Consider the following 25785-nt stretch of genomic DNA (forward strand, 5'->3'; position numbering starts at 1 on the left):
CCTTGAACTTACTTTCGTTGCAGTCAGTTCCTCAACAGCCTTGTGTTGAATGTACCCGTATCATTAGAACCGGGCTGCTTTGCCAAGTACCACAAAAGTTAACAATCTCATGGGTAATCTTCAGCTCTGGTATCCTGTGTAGTTTTGTTTGGAAGTGTTGCTCTACCTTCCTTGTCATTATTTTTGCAACTTTTTTTGAAACAGATCGCTCTGAGGGAATTGTGCAGCATTGCTACATTTTACTGCAGCCTGTAAGATCTTCCTTCTTGCTGTACTGTTCCCCTAGGGAAACCAGGAATGTTAATGTTATTACATTTAGAATATCATTACGACTGTATCTTGTAGAGATGGCAAGTATGACTGTTACTGTAGTAATAGTTATGATGACTGATGACTTGTTAAATATATATATGTGGGCTTTTTTCAAATGCATATAAAAATACATACATAGAAAGAGAGGCAGAAAAATCCTTGTTGTGCACATTCACTTTGGTTTGATTTTCTGATCAGTTTCCTGTGGGTAGGACAGAGACTTCTAGTAGATGATTTTTATTCTTTTGTCAATTTTTTTTTTTTTTTACCATCTAGGCCTTTATTGTTTTCATTTAAAGAAATGTCAGTAGTGCAAGTTTTCTCTGGAGGCCAGCTATGAAAACCTCTCCAGTTGTTTGAAGGTGACTCCTGAATCAAACACATCGTGCTTGGTGTTCCCCAGAGCACCACAGTCAGGGAGATGTCTGATAATGGCATTTGTAACATTATAATATCTTAAATGTCACTCATTCAAGCAATGACTATGAAACATTTTAGTTGGTTGTAAGAGATTTAAATTATTTCTGCCTGAAATGCCAGAGTGCTGTGGCATTTTGCTGAAAAATAAGGAAGGGCAGTCTCCGTCCCTGGGAATGAAATGAACAAAGATGATAGATAGAGATGAGGGAGGCTGAGCACTGTGGAAGTCACAAATGAAAGCTACTGAAATTAGTCTGATGCTTTGTCAATCTACGACTGCTTTTCTAGGAAGGAGAGATGGTTTGCAGTGAAAGGGCAAACCAAAAATATGTATTTCCAAGGTAGTTTGGGGCAAAGTAAAAGGTGTGAGGCAGGAGGGGATCAGCCATAACTGCATGGCAGAGGCTGTTACACACACATGGGGAAGCAGGAAAGAGAGCAGATGCTGCAGCTGGGAGAGAAAATTGAAAGTCTCTGTGTAGGGTGAACACCAATGCAACAACATTTACACACGATAAAGAAATATTTACATAAGGCAAAACTAGAAAAGACTCCAGAAATCTCTAATGGGACCCAACAGAGCGAAGTTAATTGGCAGCATGATGGTAGATGGAACTCAAGGTAGATAGACCCAAAATTAGGTCTATATTGGGTGAAATAGTTTGAATTATTTACAAGAAGTGATGTGCGACATCAACTATAATTACTCTTTTAAAAGTACTTTAAAGCAAGTTTATTTTTCTTGGGTTTTAATTTCTTTTACTTTTTAAATAAGAATTTTAATCTTACCATGAGGATACCAGAGGAACCTTGGCCTTAAAATCCCAAGTGGAAGTTGATGTTTAAATGAGGAGTCTGCACCGAATTCCAGAAGTCTGCCTAATGCATAGAAAATCCCAGATCCAAGCTGGAATGCAATATGCAGAAACCTGTAGACCTAAACCACTAAGCTGCTGTAGAGACTTAGTCTAAAAAAACTATTTGTTAAGTTCTCATTTATATCTTTCAACCGGTGTAAATCATCAGCTAGTAACCAGCATGACAGCATTAGCACAGGAATCTGAGAGTCCTGCAGCTGGAATCCATAATGCACATTGTATTAATCCTTTTATCTATACTTTTTTCTGCATTTTTGGAGAAGGTATTATGGTGCAAGAAATTAATTTACTGACTCTAGTCAATAGCAACACACTGCAACACTCTGCTTTCTGCTGCAGCCTGAGGTAGAAATGTGTTTTACGTGGTTTCACTATGTAAGGGTTTCCCTGCATGCCAGGAGAGCAGGACAGTGCTGCCAGTGTAGGCCACACAGGCTGCAGAACAGACTTTTGTCCTGTGTTCTACCTGTCCCAGAAGTGCTATTTCCCAGCTGTTAGAGGAGAAGGTTTGCTTTCATTAAATACTATACCTAAATATCATTTGGCATACTGGAATATTTGTGAAAGACATACAGTTTACCACCTGCTGGAACAATTTTTCTGAATACTGATTTTAAAATGTAATTAATAGATACTTTTAATGGGTGCAATTATATGAAGACGTTTTGTTTTTGTTTGGGAGTAAATTCTTTTTACTATGTAACCTACAGTTTTGGTTTTGGCATTTAGATGTTTGTACATGGATATAAGGCTTAAACGGTGGATTAAATCCACAGCATATTTCAGTGCTACTTTCACAATAACAGCTTCATTTCCAGCATAATCTAAAAACCTTCCCATAATTATATGATGTATTGTAAATAAGTCATCTCCAGAAGGCTTTAGAGAATTAAGTAACTGAGGCAATATACGGTACAGAAAATAGCGCTGCAAAGACATTGTACAAATTAAACTAGATTAATTAAAAGATCAAAGATAGAAGAAATGGAGGAAAGTACGTTTTAAGGGAACTAAAAGGACACAAAGAATAAGTGAAACGGGATGTTTTTAAAAGAAGAAGGGAAATCTTTGAGTGATAGATGAGATTGGGTGGGGAAAGAGTGGCAGGCTCCCAAGAGGGGGAGCTGCAGAGGAAGCCTGAGCAGCCCCAGAAGTGGTACAGCGTGGGCTGAAATTGAGGAAAGCGAGGGTCTAAGCACCAGGAGGGCAGGGTTGGCTTCTGGCAGAGGTACCCAGGGCAGCTGCTGAGGGCTGCGGGAGGGAGCAGCCAGCTGTGCTTTTTCTGTGCTTGTGCAGGGTCCTGGAAAGGCAGCCTGTGGCTGAGACAAGCGGACATGAAGCAGCAACACCTGAGGTTGAGATGTCTTCTCAGAAATGAGGTTGTTACTCGACCCCTTCATCCATAGGCAGCAGCAGAGCGGTGAAGCCCAGCTCTCCCTCTTTTGGGACTGGTTTGGCCCTTCCTTAGCCCAGCCCAAGGTCATGTCAGGGATGGCATCAGTCAGGAGCCAGAGCTGCACAACACTGTCACCAGCTCATTGCAGTGCCCTTGCTATGTGTGACGGCTTGTTTCTTGTCGGTAGTGATCAGTGAGCCCTCCAGCATGGCACTGCCAACTTCACTTTTTAAACAGCATTACTCGGGACTGGGCTGGTTAACAGGAGGTGGCATCATTAACAGCAGGAGCAGAGCCTCTTCTGGGAAATGTGGCTACTTGCTACAATGGTAATCTGCCCATGATTTACTACTTTGTTTTTTCCTTATAAAAACCACAGGTCAACAGTATTGTACCATTAACATGAAGTAGGTCAGTATGCAACCATAAATGTCTGCATTCAGAGCAAATTACAGTGCGTCTGTGGTGTTACGTGATCTATTACAATGTGACATTGCTTATGGCCTAACTCTGCTGAGGAAAACCGACTTTTCAGGAATGAAAAATCATTAACGAGCTGTCAGACAACAAGTGAAATTTCTTAACCATACATATATGATAATTACCAGGGATTTTTCTTTTGTTTGAGGTTTCCCTTTATTTGTGGGAGGGGATCTCCCCCTCTCAACTTAGACGGTGGTTGACTTTCAAAGGTAGATGTATAAGTGAGATACGTTATCATCCATTCACCTTCATTGTTGCTTCTCTTGTTGTTTCCTAAGTAGTTTTGCAGTAAGTCTTCTGTTTCTTGTGATTCCAGATAAGCCTGGTGAAGAGAAACTGTGGTGAAAGGGGTCGACATCTGTTCTTAACTTTCCTGCAATGTTGTGTAGTATTATTAGTAGTCATTTTCATATTAAATATGAGAAAGGTTATTCTTACTCTCTTTGGCATAATACATTGCAAGTTGTTTTATTTTGTATAAGATCACTGTAGCTAAAGTTTAAAGCAAATTACATACTTCCTAATGTATTTGATAATGTGTTAGCATAAAAGCAGGGAATGAAAACATTTATTTTATTGAAAACCTGGGGAGGAAAAAATAAAACTAGACAGAACTAGAATATCTAATTACAGAAGTGGAATGTTGGAGGGGAAAAAAAGCCCCTGTTTTGGAAGACACTTTTTTTTTTAAGAAGTTCAGTATTTCTTGTCTTGAGTGGGTAGAAATAATGTTTTGATCTTTCCCAGCAAGGAGAATAAAACCACTGTGTTTTGTGAGCATGTAAACAGTGTGTATCTGAATTAGCTATTTGCTACAGTGCTAGCCATGGAGACATACGTAGACTGATCAGTCCTCAACCTGCTTTCCCTTTTACATCTATTCCTGCCTCCAAGTGTTACGCAGGTTGCTACAGGTTTCTATTTCCATTTTTGTCATTGCAGGGAGAGGGTTTTTTGGCAAAAGTTTCCTCTTTTGTTGAGGCCAGAGGTTGCTTGTGCTTTGCCTGTCAACCCAGACTGTCTGCTAGGCTTCGAATTCCTCTAAATGAGCTCTCAATAATCTCCCACTTCTAGTTCGTCTTTACAGGAGATGGGAAAATTCCTTCTGTCATCTTAGAGTTTCTCTGCCAGGAGGCACTGGACAGCTTCCCATCAGCCCACTGTGGGGCTAAATTGTTGGTGTCAGACAAGCTGAAGGCTGGCTCTAAATTTACCTGATGCACATATGGTACAGCTACTGTGCAACTCCTTCGCAGTTATCTTTGCTTTTGCTTCTGTCATTTTCCTGCACCAGTAGCCATCTCTCAGTGTCGCAGTTGCTGCTTTTTAGAGTATTGCTCTGTTGTGTAGCTACCTGACAACTAAGCTTGGACTGGACATCTGTGTGTAGTGGCCTCTGGCCTTTGCTCTCTTGTTGTAACAGTCCGCCTGCTCAACTGGTACTCTCCCAGCTGTTCCAGTGGCATGTGCTTCACAGCTCAGCACTCCACCCTGCCTGTGAACAGCCTTACTTCTCCGGCTGGTGCTGGGCTGCTGTGCGGTTCCAGGGAGTTTGCAATGAAGTGATTCAACTTTAAAGGATGTTGATTCCTTCCCACCTGCCTTGTCTTTGCCACTAAGCTCTTTTTATTGCTGAATATCCAGGTGAAGATGATGTGTGCATCAATTTCTGTTTGGGGTTGAACTTCTTTATTCTGGTGTGTTGTATTTTGGCTTGTCTTTTGAACGTAGTGTGTTGGATAGTACAACACCTGCCTTCTGTTTGCATATGATAATGCTAGCCAAAGGATCACAATGCCTTTGCATAGCCCAGGTCTCAGAATTTGGAGGAGTCATCTGCTGTGATTACATGCTTCCTGCCACTGAAAGTGGACAGACCCTCTCCATTTTCTCCCAGATTGATTAATTCCCCCTCTGCTCTGTTCCTCAGCTTGCACTGTATGATACAGGCATACATCATGCCCCAGGACTGGTAACCTGATACACTACTTAGCTTTTCTCTGTCCTTTCATGTGAAGCGACGTTCATCTCATGATGTCGTTCTTTAATTCTGCTGGGACAGTACGGAAGTCCCCTCAGACAAAATCCGGTCTTAAGGGAGGACCTCATCTCTCAGCTGGCAGGAGGAGGTGCAGGAGGTACATTTTGCCCCTTGCAATCTGCCTAGTTGTGCAGTGTGAATAATTTTTGAGCGCCTGTAATAACTCTTCATTTTCACTATTTTCCCAGATTGCCTTTAGCCTTCAGCGAGGCATTTTAAGTTATTGACAGAGGCTGAAGTCTTTATCTTCTGTTCCAAAGAACTATTCATGTGGCAATGTAGAAAGTACATGCTGTTTGGTTTTTCTACTAGCAACAGTGACCAAGGTGGTTTTAGTCTCTGTATAACGCCTTCTGTATTGTCAGGGCTGCTATCATATATGCTGAGCTACTGGCACTGCGCTAAGGCTGCCATGGTTGACCTCTCCAGCACAGCGGTGCAGTTCTGGCTGGTTCATGGGGGAGCTCTTCATTAATATTAATCATAAAGTAATATGATAGGAATACTGCTTTGTTTATTTTTTTACTTACCCAGACAAATATCTGGGAGTAGGTCTTGGACCATCCCTGCTGTTCACTGGCACGTGCTAGCTGCCTTGAGCACCCTCAGGGACTGCTAAGCTGTATGAAGGATATGAAGGTATACCTGATTGTTACCTGAGTCCTTTTGTCTCCTTGGTCTGAGCATTTCCTGGATGACTCCACTGGAGTCTTTCAGATGTCCTCAGGTATTTGATGTTTGATGGATGGACAGCCCCACCCCTCCTTGGTGTTCTGCTCCAAGTACTTGTTAAGAATTGGGTGTAATTTAATATCATGTTCCTGGATTGTCTCTGCTTCAGCTCTGTTTCTCCTACAAGAGTGTTCTTGCTGAAGATTTGACACTTGGTTCAGACACTTCACCTCTAGACCCTGGCTGGTGTTTGGAGCAGATCAAAGTCAACAATACTTATAACCTTTCTGTCAAATATACTGAGGAACCTCATCACCTTCTTCATTATGACGGGACTTCTCAATGCCACAGGAAGTGGTAATTTTGCCCTAGGGTAAATGGGTTTTTGTGTCCTTCACAGATACAAAATAGGAATTATTCCTGCTAAATAGGAATTTATATTCAGTGCTTTGGTCCATGGTTTTAGCCCTGTGAAGGCTTTCTGCCAGAGGCCTTCTTCCCTGAAACTAGGCTGCTGACTGTTTCAGTAGGAGTGATTGCATTACAGTCAGGCCAGTTACTTTTTTCAATGACTCCACTGTGATTAATACAACTGTGTTTCAGGAAGCTTGGGGCTGCATAGAGGAAAAATGGAAAATTTATTGCTTGAGCTCTAAGCATCCAGCACCTTGGGGGCACCATGTTGCTGTCATCTCCCAAAACTGCTCTCAGACCTTGGCTGACCCTGGACTTCTGCTGTGCAATGTGGAGGATGTCCCTTATGTCTACTTCCACGGACTCCGAATGGCAATGCCTGCTCTTTCATTGATATCCTAGAGGCTATACATTTGTGTAGCAGTCACAGATTGCTTCTATGGCATATTAATAGCACTTGGCCACAATTCTTCAGTCTAATGGTGCCACTTAGCAGTGCTACAGGAGATTACATTGCAGTGGCTCCCCCATTCAGCTGGAACAGAATTGGTCGTATTGATCTAATATCAAAGTTGTAAATTTAGCAGCTGAATTGCTGGCAGCTTGTTCTGGTAGTGCAGAATACTGAGTCATTTGCTACATTCACACAGCAGCGCTCTGTCATCTAATTGGTGGGGTAGGTACAACTATGATCTGGATTGGAAAGGGAGAGATTGACCAGTCACACTGCCCAGTGCTAATGGGAAAAGCACTGGGGGAAGCGAAGAAGCTGTATTTTTCTTCTCCATTCTCAGGTAAATTCATTCCTCTTTTCTCATTTCTGGCTTCTGTTAGTTTAAGCCTGATCTCCTTGTTCTGTGCTACTAGCACTCCTCATTTTGATTCAATCCCAGGGTATCTGAGCTGACCTTCGTATCTGGAAGCATTTATGTTTAAATCTGCACCTCTGCAGTGCCTTCTTGTAAGACGGAAACATCCACAAAAGTTTTGTCTCTAAATGATTCCTTTATGTTTCCAGGAATATATAGCATGGAATTTCCAAGTTTATAATGAAAGTATCTGTTCCTTATGCTGAATCTTTTGCTCCTTTTTGAGAGGAGGGTAAAACAATCCAGTGTCTCTTTTTATTCTCATTCTGTGCAAATTGTCCAGAACTTTTACCATGTGTTCAAATGTTTTGGACACTGTACTCAGCAATTGTGTCTTCATTTGTTTCTTACCTTCATTTCCAGGTGGGCAAGCTCCTGGGAAGACCTCAGATGTGTTTTAAGCAGGGAAGGGAGATCACGACACAATTCTGAGCTGGTGTATGTCTGCCTGTGATGGCCCAGGGATCTCTCTGGCTGGTTCCCCAGCCACCTGCCCCCAGGTGCCATTCTCCCCTCCCTTATGTGCTGGGATCCCTTGAATTGCTTTTTTTTTTGGTGTGAGGAGCTAGTTGTAACATGTTGGTGAAATCACGAGGGAAACATCACCAGCTTGAGCAAGGGTGCTGAAGGAGAAGAGAAGGTTCAGCTAAAACCGCAACATTTTCTTTTGGTTTATTTGGTTCATTTAGCCTTGTCGTAGCTGAAAAACGCACTTCCAACTTCAGGCAACATTTATGGGTCCCGCTCTTTCACAGTGTCAAGAATTAGCCAGTTGTGCTCTCCTTGCCAGCCAGCATCCTTCACAGTATGTTCATGTATTGCCTGCTTGTTCTGAATGCTGACACCATCCTAGTGAAGGGCTAAAAGGCCAACACTCAGTTTTCATCTACTTTCAAAAGCAGACAGATACCAGATACTTAACTGCTTTTAAAATCTTCAAATATTCCCTCTGTGTGCCTTTGCCTGTTTAAAGACAACAGGGCCAGTTAGATTAAGTTCTAAACTAAAACATTCTGGGCATTATTATTTATAAAACCCAGTACTAATTAAAAATATAGAATAATTACATAGGATGTCTGTGTTTGTTTTCAACATACTTACTCTATTGCATGCCAAAACTTAAACAGGTCAGCACTGGTCTTAGCCTTTCAATGCACAACAGGTTCACAGCGCTGGGGGAGGGACTGTGAAAAGATGCCACTTTTTCTTCTGGCTGTTTTTAGTGTTAGCTTCAAGACTTGCAGGAGTCCCAGGCCAGCAGATAAGGCCTGATCTCTCTCTTTCACTCTCCTTCACTGCCAGCTAATGCAGCTTGCTGGACAACAAAAGCACTTTGAAGTGCTTTGTCTGCAAGTTGTGATTTTGAATCTGTGCATCGTCTGATGCCTGTTGCAGACACACTGTTGCCTTTCAAGTAAAGTGGCTGTAACAGGCTTTGCTGGTCTTTTATTGACCAGTATTTGGACTACTTCCCACCTTGCTTATATCTCTTCTAAGCAGCGGTGTTTCCAAAGCAATTCACAAACACTCAGGAAGAAACTGTTCTGCGATTTGCTGAAGCTGTGTAAATGAAAAACAAGTCGTAGCCTAAGGAAAATGCTAGTCAAAGGAAGGGCACCAGAGAGAGTCAAAAGGAAAGAAAAGAAGTACAAAATACGTGACTGATGCTTCACTACTGTTCTTAGTTAGCTTAGCTTACTCATGAACACAAAACTAGTACCAGCTTTCAGAGACATATCATGGAGCAAGTTAACTCTGGTGATTCTCAGCTTTGTTCTGAGCTAGAAGGTGCTGCATGGAGACCTCCAGCAAATTCTCTGCTCCCCGGTAGAGTTTGACCTCTGTATTTGGAAGATGCAGGCAAGGGCTGAAGGTGTTTTTAAAACACTGAAAATGGTTATAGAGGAATATTAGCAATGTGTAATACCCCTCACCAGCTCACCGCAGTCTTTTCTGGTGACGTATGGTGCTTTTCAAGTCTGGTATGAACATTTGTGTCTTTAAATGAAGGTAAACCAAGAACACAGAACTTAGTCTTTGTTGATTAGCAGCAAAGCTGAGTAATGATTAGAGACCTTTATCTCTCTTCTGGTGTGTGTTTCTCAGTTCCCCAAGTTCTGAGCTCAGCCAGGGTACTGTGCGTGTCTGGAGTTTACAAGCTTATGATGGTAGCAGTATGGGGTTGCTGATGACCTCTCTGGAAAGCTCTTCTGAGGCTTCCTGGGACAAATATAATCTTCATAAAGAAAACTGAGCAATGTGTTTTTTCAGACAAGCAGTTTTTGAGAATATGCCGCCTCTTTCAATTTGAAGGAGTTAATATTTCAAATTTATGCCTGGTTTTCACAGATCTCAACCTTGACAACATGTTTATGGTTGTTCAGATTTGGTTTTTTTTTTCACTGAGCTGAAAGCCGTGTATATGATTTCATGGCTAGGAGCAAAATCTCTTTGATGAAAATCACAGTAGGAAGATAGCACTAGGGATGGGTTTGTTCTTGTTACGTCTAATCTCTGACCTGCCACCACTCCTAGGACTAATGCTGATAAATGCTGGTTTTCTTAAACGGCTTAAATAATCTTGAAGACTCCTGGGTTTACTTCTAAAAAAGTAGAGGAACACTGGAAACTATCAATCTCTAAGGAGATTTGGCAAGTCCTAAGGTTGGGTTTCTGGACCGTGGTTTGTCTCCGTAGTTCTTAAAAAAAAAAACCCCTTATTCAAGACTGAATATGGAGAATAGTTAGCAATTTCATCTATTTACTTTCTCTATAAAAATTAGTGCATAAAAGAATGAATTTACCTGTTGATGACAGAGATAACAACCTAGAAATGCTTGTTCCAGTTTAGCTGTTTGCACGCTGGACTCTAGTTTTCTCTTTGTTCAGTAATTGAGTTTTTAATTGCTTAAACTCTGTGTGCTGCAAAATACAGTTCTGTGGGACTTCTTGTACATTGAAACCAAACTGGACTTTCTTTAGGGAGCCAGGAGTTGCTGATAGGTGCAATCCTTCCCCACAAGAGGAGGCAAAAAGGCATGGGGACCAGTAATTTAGGAGCAGCATTGCTGCTCTAGGGGCTGGGGAACAAGATGATGACTGTTTCCTACCCAACTTTCATTGCATTCATATCTGTAACTTTCATGTCATGCAGATAACATTTTTTGCCCTCAAAGTCATAACAGGTAAATACAAAGTGTATGGATTTATTAAACTTTATGGTAATGACAGAGTAGCAGTGGTAACTATTTGTGTGTTCTGCCATTTTTAAATACGTGATTTCTTTCACTGTCATCATGATCTTATCTGTTTAACTTTAAAATAATTTTATATAACCTAGAATATCTTACCATTACCATGACTGATGTGGTAGTAGATCAAGTAAAGAGTGTCTCCTGGGTAGTCGTTCAAGGTAAAATGGGAGACACCCAGACACTGCGTCACATGAGTTTCAGCATGTTTTTCCTTCTCTCTGTTTAAACCATGGAGCTTTAAGGTCATGAAGGTCTCTGAAAAAAATTTGACTGATTGTATTAAAATCAACTCTCTCTACGTCAGATATTTTAATTGTGCTTTTACAGATACTTGTCTAGAGAGATAAAATATTAAACACATAATGAATAATGCAGCTGTCTCAGAGTACTGTGATCTTTATGTGAATAAGGAAGTCATAAATTGCCTGGGTATTGAACTGGCACAACACTTGCTATTATTTCTGCAGTGACAGCTTATGCAGTGACAAGTTGCATGATGTAATGTTGAACACTCTATGTTTTTTAGAGAAGAAATTGTACTTTTCCATCTCTCACTGCAGGAATGGAGCTGTGCATTTGTCTGCTCACTGGCAGGTAACACAGTTGTGTGGAAAGCCAAGGTTTAATGTAGCCCTGTAGCATTGTGCAGAGGAGAAGTCAATAGATGGAGACATCCATGTGAAATTGCATCTTGAGCCATGAAAAGAAAACTGAAAATGCCTTAGGTAAAGAGCTGTTCGTTAATGACCTTCGGCTTCAAGACTCTTTCTTTGCCACACGATGACACTATCTCAGCTGACTGTGCTTTGCTGCTTTTTCTTCTGAGCTCCAACTACCACTACCATTCCCTCTTTCCTTTCACTAGTATAACCTGGCCTGCTGGCTGCAGTCTGACCACTGGAAGATGTTGCTTTTGTCCCTCAATTCTTTCTTCCATGAATATTTTTTATTGTTTTTTTAGGTAAAAATAGTTATTTCCAATATTTTTCTGAAAATATCTCTGTTGCTGAAGTTTCAGTTACACAGAGGCTATGTCGTTTAATCTTCAAGATTAAGATGAGATTTTCATTCCTATTTGCCTTGCTGAGTACTGGGCCCTAGTATGGAGCATTTCTTCTTTAAAGAAAAAACTTTAAAAGGGGAGATTTTCACTTTTAAAATTAGTCACCATGGCAACCTTTACAGTGAATTTCCAAACATAGAAAGTTGCCTTTAAGAAGCATGCTCGTCTAAGAGAAAGGTGAGTCTTTACAGCTTTTAACAATGTTCCCAGAGAATACAAGATTTTACAAGAATCAGTTAGAGGGACTTTCATATGCAGAAAGGAAAGTTATATGATCCTGATGACTTTTTTTTAAGGATGCTGCATGCTAACTAATCTAATCATAATTCTGGCTTAAAATAGGCTTGGAGAACTAGAGAGCCTGACAGTAATACTTATGATATCACTAGATATCATCTAGGTGAATTCATAGTTAACAATTTGCCAGTGTTTCTCTCGCACTTAAAACATTATTTTTCCTTGTCTTAGTTCTGGGCTGCCTTTTCACGCATATTCAGAATCTTATTGGGAAATACTTTTTTTAAATCAAAAAAGAAATTGAGGTAACAGAATAGAGGCGGGGGGGAACAAGTTGCCCATGCATTGAAAGATGAAAATACGTCACACATTGCAGTTCAGTGAAATGTAACTTTAACACTCATCTCTGTGTTTCTCTGATTTCTTGCAGTACTCAGCTGGATTATTTAATATCTTCTTATCTTGTATGTATTAAGAGCCAAGGAACATGGAATTTCTTTTCCCTGAAATGAGAATTCTGGTGTTACATTCTGAAATCACCAAAATAGAACATTTTAGAACAAAACTTTCTGCCCAAAGGAGGTGTGAGACTGGGAGAAGGAGCTTACAGACAGAGAACCTCAGTCTCAGTGAAGATTTCAGAGGTTAGTAGGGAGCCTGATGGACTGGCAAGAGACAGCTGCTTTTAATCAAATTGCAAAATTACCATGAAAAACATTCTGCTAAAAAAAATCCAGTCAGCCCTACTGAGGTTGAATATAATGATTCAAAAGTGTATCAGCATGTGGGGGAGTGTCCCCGCATTGCACACAGGGAGCAGGAAGGCAGGTCAGTAAAGGACTTTCCTTTTCGCCTTTCATGCCATCTATGATTCTAATTGCAAGGTCTGAGCTGCCCATGGGCAGCTGGCTGAGCCGCACTGTTGACGGCTGGAGAGGGCATGGTGGGCTTCAGCCGTGTTCTCACCACTTGGTTTTATTTAGCTGTATGGCCACAGTTCATTTATATTTCACTGGTCTTGTCCCCAGCTTGGAGAAAGCAAGCTGGTTCTGCTGGAATTAGGGCTGGGTGATGCTGTCAGCACTCCAGAGGTGTTTCTCTGTGCAGTGCATATCTGGAAGAAATAGATTATAAAGCACATTTAAGCAGGAGAAAGTTTTGGAAAGACTTTTTAAAACATATTTTGTTAATATAACGAGTTATCTAAGGGTGACAGCCTTAAGTTCAATACCTCAGTAGTTCATTTAAAAGCAAATGCAGTTAAAAATAAGCTCAATTATTGAATTATTCATGTTATGTAGTATCTTTAGAAAAGTTTAACTTTTAGACCAAAGTTAGCAGTAAAGTTAGTAACAGTTATCTGAAGTGTGTGTTGTTTTGAGATGTGTCTGCCATCATGCAGTAATATTTTTGTTTCATGTGAAATGTGAGTAAGTAAAAGATTGCCTTTCATGCTTTTGTAATGGAGGATAGCATCAGTGTGATCTGAAGGGCTGTTCTTTTTCTCGTGTGTACAGGGTCCTGTCAAAACTTTATTTTAAATTCCAAAGTCAGCTGAAAGCTTGACAGGGTGTTTGGTCAGCGAGCAGCTCAGCAAGCAGTACATTTACAAAATACCACGGAGGTATGAGATTGTGTCTGCAAGAAAGCTGATAGCAGGTCATGCCAAGTGATTGCAAGTTGTACAAGAATCTTTCAAAAAAGAAGTGACTATTGTGAATTACCATGATTGAGTTTCTGAAAAATTGGCTGGTTTGACCTTACGCAGGTTGTCAGATGTTTTCCTTCCCCAATGCTTCTGATACATGGGATTATAGCTAGGTCAAAATATTTCTCATACCATCCGCCAGCACATAGCGAAACCTAATAGCTAGTCTTTTTACTGAGAAAGTTGGATTTGGGATTTGTGGCTGTCAAAGGTGCATCTTTATTGTCATGTTTTTACAGACAGTGCACGTGCATTTCTATAGAAAGGGTGAACAGTAGGCTTTACCCATCATAAATAACAAGTGTAGTTTTAAAATTAAGGAGAAGAGAGGAGCTGTGGCATAGTGCAATAAGAGAGGGAGAAACGAACTTTAGTTCGTACATTTATAGTATCTTGCACTTGTATAAATCGGAAAGAAAGCAGTCAGGGAATTATCAATTTGCATGAATTAAGAACATTTATGGTCTTTGTATTCACTGAAAGTGAATTTAGTATTAGCGAGAATAATAACTGAATTCTAAATTGTGGATATTCACAGAGATTGGATTAAAGTAACTGCTTTGAGATTTTTTTTTTTTAATTGAAGATAATATATAAACCATTTTGACATATACTGTTAAATTCTAAGAAGGAAAAAGGAGTTATGGAACTGATAAGAGCACCATGTATCTTGAGCAATTTAGGATAGCATTTTTTAGAACATATGAATTCTTATGAATCATTGTTGTATTTGGCCTAATATTTAGGTTCTGATGTGTTTACCTGTAAGATGGATTGTTTCCTGGAAAAGCTAAGAAGAAAAATAAAGAAAGGCTCAATGTTGTTGACGATGAAATTTTCTTTATCTTGATTGGTTTAGATTTACTTTTTAAAAGTCCAGGTGGAGACCCATAATTGAAAAACGTATTATGAGAGGAATAAATTTGACAGTTGCAAAGGCAGAAGCAAAACTAAAACCCAGCGTTCATGAAAAAGGGAGAGACTGTAACAATAATTTCCTTGCCATGACTTGATCACTGAAGGAGGTATGGTCATTAGCCATAAAATGAAGACCATGCCCAATTTTCAACAAGGATAGATGTCACATAAGGAGACTGAAAATGTCATGAACATTATCAGGAACTGAGAGGAAATACTCTCTAACAGATTATATTCTTATCTAATGTTTATTTTTTCACAAACTTTCATCCACTCCAATTCTAACTCATCTGCTTCTTTCACTCCTAGGCACATAATATACTTTATTGATTGAGGCATTAAAATAATCTTTGGAAATCTATTTCCAGATTGCTGTTCGTGCAATTGTAATTATGATTGCTGTGATCCACTAATAGCCTTTTGTAAGCAGGCTCATATTGCTTTGTAAATGAAGAAAAATGTTCCTGGTTGGTGGTTAACTCCTCATAGAAATTAACAAGTACATTATCTCTAAACCCAGCCTTTTCAGGATTTAGGCTTGTGTTCATAAAGGTTTGGAAGGAAGAGATGAGTCCAGTGGGGACCCATGATTTTCAGTGCTATTTTGATTCTGGGGCTTAGATCTAATATGAAGAGCTACACATTGGTCTTTCTTTCAGGGAGTATATGAGACAACTTTACGTAGTTATGTCTAACCAGGCATTCACCCAGGGAAGAAGTGAGGTAGGTGGGTTGGTTAGTTGTTTTTATGTTGTTGGTTTTGGGGATTTTTTTAAACAAAAAAGGAAGGCTTTGATGTTATTTTTTGTTTGGCTTTTTTTCATTGACTAGGCTGCCCATCAGTATTTTTGGATTTAAGTACCCTAGTAAGGGACTTGACTATTCTCTTGGTTTCTCAATACCCTGCTGCTCCTGTATTTGAGTTTTCTCTTTGTGGATGGTGTAACATCATAGAAGCAGAGCACACAGCCATCTTCAGTTGCCCAGATGCTGTGTATTGCTCAAAGACACTCCCAGTTAATGACATGTTAAGCTCTTCTCAGAACGACTACTAACAAGTTTCAGGATTGTATAGGCAGTTTTGGTGATGAAATTTCAGTTTAGGAATTGTTCATGAAGATTGTGTTCTACACATCTGTTGAACTACGTGTTCTTGACTCTGAGCAAAATGGTATCTGTGAATAGAAACAGTCTTTCTTCCTTAACTGTCTGGTTGGTTTGAATCCTCAAAACTCCTGTGATATTCAGAACAAATTCAGTATCATGCTCAGACTGGAATATTCTTACAAATATAACTTCCAATATATTTGCAATACTTACAAATATAACTTACAAATATTTGCAGTATTTGTTATATACCTATTGTGATTTTTTTGTAATTTTTTTTTTTACTTTCTGTGCATGGTTTTGAAAAGGAATGAACAGTAATGGGACATTGAGTGTCAGAGGTATGAATGAAGAAAGCAAAAGTTTTATGGAAGAGTATTTGTAAAAGTCCTTTCGCTGAGAAGACATCAGTCACAGGAGCTAAATTTAGGCACATGTTTCTTTTTATAGGTTCTTTCTATAATCAAGCTGGGTTAGGTAGATGCAGAAAATTTGTGTCTCTCTTATGTCTCCTCTTAACCTTCACGAATATCCAACTGACATTCAGTGTTTTATGTAGTGCATAAAACGTATCTTAAGGTCTGTCTTGCATACTTTACATATTTTTCTGAATTGCTAATATATCAGAGAACTATTTACACATGAAAGAACGATGGGCCTTTACCCTTGCACAAGGCTGTTATTCAGTAAAGGAGTTAGAGCATGGACTACCTTTAACAAAAATGAATCTGTATGTTATAGACCTCACATCCTGCAATGTAATTACTGCATTTTTATAGCCTCCTACCATTTCTTCTGATTCTGCTATAAAGAGCTCAAGAAATTAAAATGGTATCGATCAGTAGAGCGTTTCTTTCCATCTCTATGTCCTAATCTGCCGAATTCAAACAAGCATTGTGATTAATGTTGTCTTTCAGAGTTTATTTGTCTTCCATCAGAAATACAATCTAGCTCAGAAGTGAAATTAGCAAGACCCGTGATTTGTTCAGTCCAGATCAGCATAAGTTGAGAACAATCAGTTGGATCCCTATGAGGAATGTATGTACGAATATGGCAGGTTTACATATTCTTTTCAACAGCATCTTTTTATTGTTAGTTACCTGGAGTCTCGCCAGTAAGATGAGGTGGCAGATGAACACAGATTTTCACTGGCACCTGCTGTACACTAGAGCTGCCATCTCCTCTAGGGATCGCCCTTGCTTTATGGCCATTTAGAAAGCTTGGCACCATAGGCTTTATTACAACCAAAAGCATTACTTGCCAAGAGAGTGTGTGATGGAAATTAATGATGCACAAAAGAAAGACAAGTAGTACACATGCCTCAAAATTTCTCATACCACTGGCCCTTGCTAATATGTCTTTTCCATGGAAGAGGCTGATGTCAGACTTGGGTGTTTCAGCGAGTGTGGCTCTGGAGGCTAGTGCTTCTTCCTTGCAGAGCGATGCTCATCCGGGGTCTGGTAGAGCATACCACAGCACGTCCTTCTAGCCTGCGTGGGAGCCCCTTCCCCAGGAGGGGGTAGGAGGCTTCTTGGCCTCCCTCCAGCTGGGGTCCAGCGTCAGACCCTGGACATGTGAGGTGCTGGGGCCTGGGATGTGCCTGTGGCTCCCAGGCTGTAGGAGGAACAGCCTGTATGTCCACAATGGACCGTTGTTTCGGAGGACAAAAATCTTCCTAGGCATTGGCCTTGACGCAGTGTGTGTGACCGATTTAGTCAGATGTATATCTATCCAGATGCATGTTTACTTTAAAAATATTTTATTCAAGTAAAATACTTTGCTGCAATATGAGATATAAGATGATCTTTCCCATTTGGAGGAGGATGGAGAAAAAGTAACATTTGTTATCTTAGGCCCTGCTCCTGAAGACATTGGCTTTATAGGGTCTAACTAAAATTATCATCAAAGTAAAAGTCAGCTGATGGTTAATAAAACTACCTGTGGGCAGAGAGCATTTTGACGCCAAGGCTGTAGAAGGCCTGGAGCTGGGGTGCAGGCTGGGAGAAGGCAGGAGTGTACATTCGATCTGCTGCTTTGAGGGTCTCCTGGGGAGCGGGGCTGGGGCTGGCCTGGTGCTGGAGCAGCGAGAGAGTATCGACAGTGATCCAGTCCCCTGAAACAGGACACAAAAAGATGAAGTTAAATTAAGCCTAGTTGCTGCACTCAAAATCGTTACTGTCTGCGCTGTGGAGGCAGACACATTCAGACGTATCCTGAGCTATCTTTTTTGCCCATCTGTGAAGTCTCCTGGGTTTTTTCCTGTTTCACAGATGATGTCTCAGATTGATAGCACTGTTCTGCATTATAGAGAATGTCCGATTCAATGAGATAAAATGAGACTTGTGGTATTTGAAATGTAGCAGTTGACATTCAGGCAGCACATTAAGACGTAAAAAAAAAAAAAAAAGAATTCTCTGCTTTTAAATCTACGTACACTCAAAATATATCTGCATGGCTAGTGCTTCACTTCTTTCTTTGGCCAGTAAAAAGCGCCTGGGACTTGACTTGGTGCTTTTTTTCACAGGGCATCGTGGTTTGCCCTGATGTTTGTACTACATATCACTGCTGTGTGTGCAGTTACCTTTTACTGTACCTGTATGGGCAAAAGGCTTGAAATCAGCGCAGACAGGTTTAATGAGAATGTCCTTGATTTTGAAAATCAGAGTAATAGCTGGTTGTTAAGAAAGAAAACAATTTTGAACACTGTGCTTAACAGAAGTGGAAGTAAGTTTTAAATCATCTCAGTGTTCTGAGTCTATTTCTGGAAAGTAAATGCTGAGCATATATAGTAAAATGAGTAAGACAAGAGTTACTGCATCATTTCTATATCAGTAAGTACCACTTAAGAAGACAGGCCCAATCTTCAAATTTTTTAAAAAAATAGATATTTTCTCAAAGAAAGAAGTGTTGACATGATGTTATATTTATTATGACAAACTGATATGAATCTGTTGGGTTTTGTATGAACCTGTATTCATTCTAGTGCAAGTCTATTCTGCTTGCTTATAGAGGCAGTGACTCAAAAGCCAGAACATCCAATCCACAGAAATTCTAATATTCTTGCATTTTTTTTCTCTTTGAATCTCTTTTGAGCACTTTATGAAGTCACTTTTCAACACAGTGCTTAAAATATTTCTATCAGAATTTGCTTCTGGACAGTTGAAATACTTGATCTTGGTTGGACTTCTTGTTTTCACTGTGTTTTGTTTTATTATTTTGATGTGTTTTGCCTTCTGGTTTTAATTTTTTTGTTTTGAATTATTTCTTACTATTTGTATATTACAGTAACATTAATTGATGATTGGTATTACAGATGGTGTTTCAGTAATTGAAATTGTAATTGTTTTTTGGCTTGCTCAGAGGCAACTGTTATTCTAATTCATAATTTGTATTCTATTTAATATATTAGATTACATTTTTCAACATGTCAAATCATTACAAAATAAAAAGCCAGGATATTCCAGTCCAGATAAGGTCAGATTTTTTTTCTAAACAAAATTTTTAACAGCAACTCTTGACTTTAGTACTATTTTTTTTCCTAACAAATTAACAGTTTTTTGATAGAGAAACATTCTACTGAAAATGTTTTTCCAGCCTCAGTTTTTGATGTCTACTGTGTCTATCAGATTTCAGGAGAAGGTGTTCTTTCTCACTGCTATTTCCATACTGAGGCAAGCAAAGGAAGCTTTTTAAATTATTTTTTTTCCAAATTACTCTTCAGAATGCATGTGGTTCTAATACTATTAAAAGTCCAGTTGTAACAATAAAGTAAATCAAAGTAGATACTAAAACAAACAAAAAGAATAAAGTAATAAACACAACAGCAAAAATGCAGGCAACCCCAGTAAGAATTCAGTCAGCTGGGATGCTGGCAAACAACACTGACTGCAGCTTGCTGGGCGAACTGAAGAGGGGCATATTTTACATGCAATTGTTAGGCATTTATCCCAGTAGCCTGGGAAAAATAGCAGCATGTATGCACTCTGCAGTGTATCTTCTTTTTGCAGAGAGGAACTAAATAATGAATTGTTAGATAGAAATAGAAATACAAGACTTATAAATAAATCAAATTAGGTGTCTTGGGGAAAAAAGTTCCATTTATTCACCCAGGCTCATGAGACTCATACAGACAGCACCTTATGTTTGGCACCATGGTCCTGCAGCATGCCCATGGGTATCACTGACAAGTCAACAGCAACCAAAAAGAGCTTTATATTCACTTAGCTAAGCTTTTCTCTTTACTCATGCCTACGGAAGACAAGTGGTTTTTCATACTGTCATGTAGACCATTAAAGTAGGACTATTATGACTCTCTCCAAGACATTTTCATGACTTCATGTTGTTATCCTGCATCTCTGAACGCTACGAGAGTTTTTCAGTCATGCTAGATAATCACTGCTGAATGCTAGCTTGTCATAATTTAATAAACTACCTGTGGGGCTATGAAAACAACCCTTTGATGGTAGGCCTAAGGTAAGCATGATCTTTTTATTCATTAGGACTTTGACAGACTTAAATTAGCACTGGCTCGATGCAGTTATACCACAGGTAATGTAGCCACTTTTGTAGGGGAGAATAAGCTATTCTGGTCTAAAGCTTACATTTGCAAGTGTAAACCTATGTCCCTCTGGAGTCTGCGGCTCTTTAACGTTCATTTCTAAATTGGTGCAGAGAAAGCTGCACAAACACAGTGTGTACATAAGCCTTTTCTTCATGGAGTCCTGGTTCGAGTTCAGACACGCCTTTGATCACAGTTTAGAAAGCAGATCCTACCACTACCAGTGACTGGCAGGCACGGGCTGATGCTACCCTCCTCCTGTTGAAGGAGGGTAATTGAAAAAAAAATGCTGTGACAAATAATGCACCTTTGTGAAGATTTGTTTTGCTGATACAAAAGGGCTGTACAGTGATGCTCTTACAGAAGTGATAAACATGAGACCTAGAAAGCAACTGAAGTGGAAAAAGATGTGCAACATACAAATGAGAGAAAGAAAACAAAATATTGTTTCCTGCAGCCTTTGCTTGACATAGGGACCTTGAGCAAGTGGGTTAGGACGGAGATCCCTCATTCACTAGAAAATTGCCTGAAAAGCTGGCAAATGCAACAGGAAGGCAGAGAGCATCTACAGGTGTCTTGGGGCAAATGAAATTACAAGGGAAAGAACAAAAGCAGAAACATCATTGTGCCACTGTGTAAATCCTTGTTGAAGGCACAACCTGAATGTCATGGACATTTCTGGTGCTACTTCTTGAAACTTTCTTAATGTGCATTTCAGGTCTTAATTTCTTGAAAAAAGGAAAGGAATAGAGAAGGAGTGACCAGGGATGATCAGAGATATACAACAGCTTATTGGTGAGGAGCAACAGCGTAAACCAGGTCTCTCAGGCTTGGGAATGGAAACAGCAGAGAGCGGATATGACAGAACTCTGTAGCATCATGAGCGGAATAGAGAGGTAAAGGGAAGTGGTCGTTCATTATCTCTTCTAATACAAAACTTTAGGGATGATGTGTCAGACAAAGAAAAAGAGCTATTCCTTCACAGGGTGTATATTTAAGTTCCGTAGTTTCTTTCCATGGAAAATTATCTATGCTAAAAATTCATGTAAACTCAGAAGCCAGGTGGACACATTTTTTGATAGAAGATGGGGAAAAAAGTAATATTTAGGGAACAGTTTCTGAAAGTACTATGGGTCTTGAAAATCCTGTCTGCTTTCCAATATTTGAGGGGGAAAACTATGCAAAGCCTCAGAAAACTGAACACATGTAACTTGTCAAGATGCACAGTGTTATTAAGCTGCTTTCTCTTCAGCCAGCCCAGTTTCAGGGAACTTCTGTAACTAGTAGCTTCTCTGTTTGCTCATTTGAAGGTTTGCAGCTGTGGGGTTTTTTTACATCTGATGCGGTAAGAAGTGTTTCAACATTTTCAAAGCTATACTTGAAGCATAATCTAGGCTTAGATACGATTTCATGAATCGTTTATGTTTACCAATGGCAAGGGACTTGATGCTGTGATAGAAAGGTGATATTTAAACTTCTGAAAAAATGATTTAATCTAATGTGGGAATCCTAATGCTGTTGTAACATTTTTCCCCAAAGTGTAAAGATAGCCATGCTTTTCTGGATGTATGTGTTATCTAAGTAGGTCATAGGGTGGGGGAAAAAAGGGAACTGCCTTTAGACTGTGCCTTCAGGCATGTGTGCAGAGAGCAGCAGGTGCATTTTTCTCTCGTGCTTATTCATATCCACCTAGGATTCAGAGTAAGCAGAAGAGTCCATCATGGCATCAAGCATAGCTGTCTCTCTGCTGGGTCTCAGATAAAACTGGTTTTGCATGAGAAACCTTTTATGTTACTTGCCCCTTCTGAGCTCCCCCTTATCCAGGCTAGCTTCAAAACACGAAAAACCTGAAGCTGTCTGCAGAGCATCATTGACTTTAATGGGAAATGTGGCGACTTGCACAAGGCGAGGAAAGGGTGCTTAGCTTTTTAAGGTGGACAAATTAGCTCACTTTCTCCTTTCCTGGATGTAAAAGTTGAAAGGACTAAATATGTAATTTGCCTTTTTATATACTGCACCTTAAAGCCTCATTTTTCACTCTCTGCCTGTGCTTCCAAAGGGCTTCCTTATGACATTGCTTATCTGTGCCTTGATGACTTCAGGCTTTCCAGAGCTGCTTCACTTCTTGTGGCCCTACATGACACTGCAGCTGAGATTTTCTTCCTCACTTCTTGAGCTGTTCTCCCCTGCACTTTCTCTACTCTGAAAAGGGCCTTGAAGAAAGGGTCTGCCTCACTCTGCTCCTAAGGCCTCCGCACAGGGCTAAAACAGAATAAAAAAACAACATAAAGAAGAGAAATAGCTGGAGTAATGTCTCACGCATGAGCACTGACATTCTGATAATACCAAACTGAAAGAACTTATTGCACCTGCCAGCAGCAGTTTGTTATCCCAGAGAAGGTCTACAAAGTGGGTTAGGGCACTTGAGGCTAATTAAGCACTGTTAGCTAATGGATTATTTATACAGCTTTGTAACTCTGCATTGCATTATTATTGCTTATTCATGTTCATATTATCTTTAGCTAGAGAAAAGCACATCAGGAAGGAACCTATAAATATACGTCTGTATCCCAAAGTGGTACAGGGTGGAACAGAACTGGCGCTGACCCAAAGAGGGGGGTGCCTCCCCAGGTGGAGAGGTGTCTCAGTCCTGGCACAGTATAATTTGGATACAGTGCCTTGCTGACCTCAGTTCTGGCACTGGAGCCACCTCCGCCAGTACCAGAGCCACTGAACTATGCTCAGTCAAATAGGGCAGGCATGCTGATGAGGTCCACTGGGTGCAGGTGTTGCTCCATGCAGAGGTGCATGGTGCACAATGCCTGCCAGCCTGGGCTAAGACATGACCAAAGCAGAAGCCCCATCAGATGCCTTGGCAGAGTGACTTCTGAGCAGCGATGTGGTCATTCATCACTGTAGCATCTCACGAGCCAACCAAAAAAGTATCACCATCACATAAAGCTTTGCATGCAGGCACACTGTAGTGTTTTCTACTTCTAGTAATTTATCCCTCCTTTTTCTTCTTTATGTTTGATTTTATTGCTTCCTGACTTGGAAGTACTTAAGTATTCCACTTTTAACGTTCTCATATGCAGGTTTTATCTGGAGCATTATAAATTCTTTAGTGTTATAAACATACTACCACTTTATAAGAGGCAAAGTATGCTCAATGTAAAAGAAATGCTGCTTTGGAAAAATTCATAACAAAAAGACATAGCTGGGAGCAATAAAAGTTAGCCAGAAGCAGGATAGAGGCTGCTCTTCCCTGCTGGCAAACAGCACAGCTGAGAGGCGTTGGTAGGAAGGGAGTGAAGGTGTTTCGCTTACATAAACCTGCAAGCTCAAACAGAGGCATCAGAGAAGAACAAAAGGACAGCAAGAAGAGCAGCTCCTCATGGAGACAAGAAGCTTGTATGAGAAAAAAAATAGAAATATAGGTAAGGAAGAGAAAGGCTTGTGAAGATTTGAAAATACAGAGAAGGAATTTTGTTGCATGTAGAAAAGGAAAAAGAGCTGAGTGATACATATAATACTTGAAGGCTCAAATTGCATCCAGCTTCAAAACACTAAACTTCCACTTCCCGCTGTTAAATATTTGGTTTGCAGCCAGCCAGATGCAGGTGACTGAGCCCTGTCCAGAAGCTAGTCCTCCAAAGTGAACAGTCTATGTCTACTGGCCAGTATGTAAGCTTTTCATTTGCCTCTGCACTGCAGCCCTGGGTTGAAATGGTGCTCATGATCCATTATATTAAGCCAGAGGGAGAGGCAGGAGAAACTCCTGGGTTTTGTAGCATCTATACTGCCTGTCAGAGCATGCCAGTGTTTCTGGCATCCAGCTACTGAGTCTGCCAAGCTCACTTAGAAATGACCATGCTGCTGGGACAGGTGCAGTCAGAGGCCACGTAGCTAGGCATGCACTGGGATTTTGGTGTTAGCAACTACATGGTCAAACTTTGAAGGCAGGAGAAAAACTCCACCAAACATAGTTAATTGAAGATCCAGCCTGCAGTGTACTGCTGGAGAACTTGTCTCTCTTTCTAGATGTCTTGTCTGGGTATTGTCAAGCTGCAAAAAGTAATTGATGTCAACTTTAACATCTACTCTTCAGAGATCTCTGCACTGTTTTCTCACATCTTGGACCCAGAAATCCCAGGATTCATCAACAGTATGGGTTATTTGCAGGAAGAACAGAGGGAGTTTATTCTACAGTCTGCTTAGTGCCAATAGTTTATCAGGTTTTCATCTCCCATAAGCTACATGCACTATTCCCAATAGCTTCTCTACTTCTGATTCCCCCTCCCTTTGTCTCTGCTTTTCTGCATGTTATCTGGGGATGTATTTTCAACTGCCAAGATCTCTTTTAAAAGGACTTTTCGCCCATGTGAAAAGAAGGTAATACCACAGCTTAGTGCAGTATTACTGTCTTACATTTTTGCAGACATTTACTTCTAGTTTAACAAAAATTTACACAGAAAAGCAAGATCTGGTCTCTCTCTGGAAAAATCTGAAATGGTAATTAAACAAGGACCCTTGCATCTTTGTTCTTTACCTGGTTCTCATGAAAATAATGGAAATTCACTCTCCTAGAAAAGAGAATGTCGTACATGGAGAAAATAACTGCAGTGGCAAGGCAAGTGTGGTGAAGAACTCCTAATATATTGTATATATTAGTGACACACCTTTGGTGTACACTATGGTAGGTTTTGAGCACTTTTAAGTTTTAAATGTGTCCAAAGAATAATCTGTAAGATTTCTAATAATGCTGGCACATTATTCCTCATGTAGTTTGTTGTTATCGTTTTATAACACCACTCTTTAGTGGAAGAAACAAAAGTTTACATATAGCCAGAGTCAAATTGTTGATTGAACACAATTTTGGATGTGATCAATCTGCAAATTTTGCAGTCCTTTGGAATAATGACCTGGCTGCAGTATCCTTTATTTTGATGTCTGAAAATAAGTGCTGCACAAATAGTTTAGGAAGTTGAATCACAGCTACACAACAGTTTATAGACTGTTTTCAGCATGCGAAGAAGCAATTTACTTGAACCTCAGAGAAGTGTAGCAGTCACCTTATATTTGGAACCAGTTCCTAAAATAGATCACTCATTTCATGACCAAATGAAAGCACAGTCTCACTGAGATTCAGCTAGTAAGTATGTGCACATGCCAGGTTCATGTTTAGCGTTGGTAGAATAACTTACTAACTCCATTGTGAGCTTCAGAGAGGTGGTTATTTTAAATGATACAACAACCAGTGGTGATGCTAAAAGGAAACAGTTGTGGTTAATTTTTTAATAACTTAGAGATAATTGCACGATATTTTGAGCATCACAAGGTTCTAGTGACTGCACAAGAAGTAAAGAGCTCATTTTACAGCTGGGGCTTAAATTCTCCCTGGTTGAAGCCCCTTATGGCTAAATTGTATAGCTAACATGGTCAAAGAAATGTGTTG

At 40.0% G+C, this 25785-nt stretch overlaps 1 protein-coding gene across 1 annotated transcript in view; it reads left to right on the forward strand.

Annotated features, from left to right (window-relative positions):
* The window catches only part of ANO4 (anoctamin 4), a 232506-nt gene that overhangs the window by 64783 nt on the left and 141938 nt on the right, over positions 1-25785 (forward strand). The gene's annotated exons all lie outside the window — the stretch shown is intronic.

Source organism: Nyctibius grandis, chromosome 5 (assembly GCF_013368605.1).
Source record: "Nyctibius grandis isolate bNycGra1 chromosome 5, bNycGra1.pri, whole genome shotgun sequence".
In the NCBI taxonomy this organism is placed as follows: domain Eukaryota; kingdom Metazoa; phylum Chordata; class Aves; order Nyctibiiformes; family Nyctibiidae; genus Nyctibius; species Nyctibius grandis.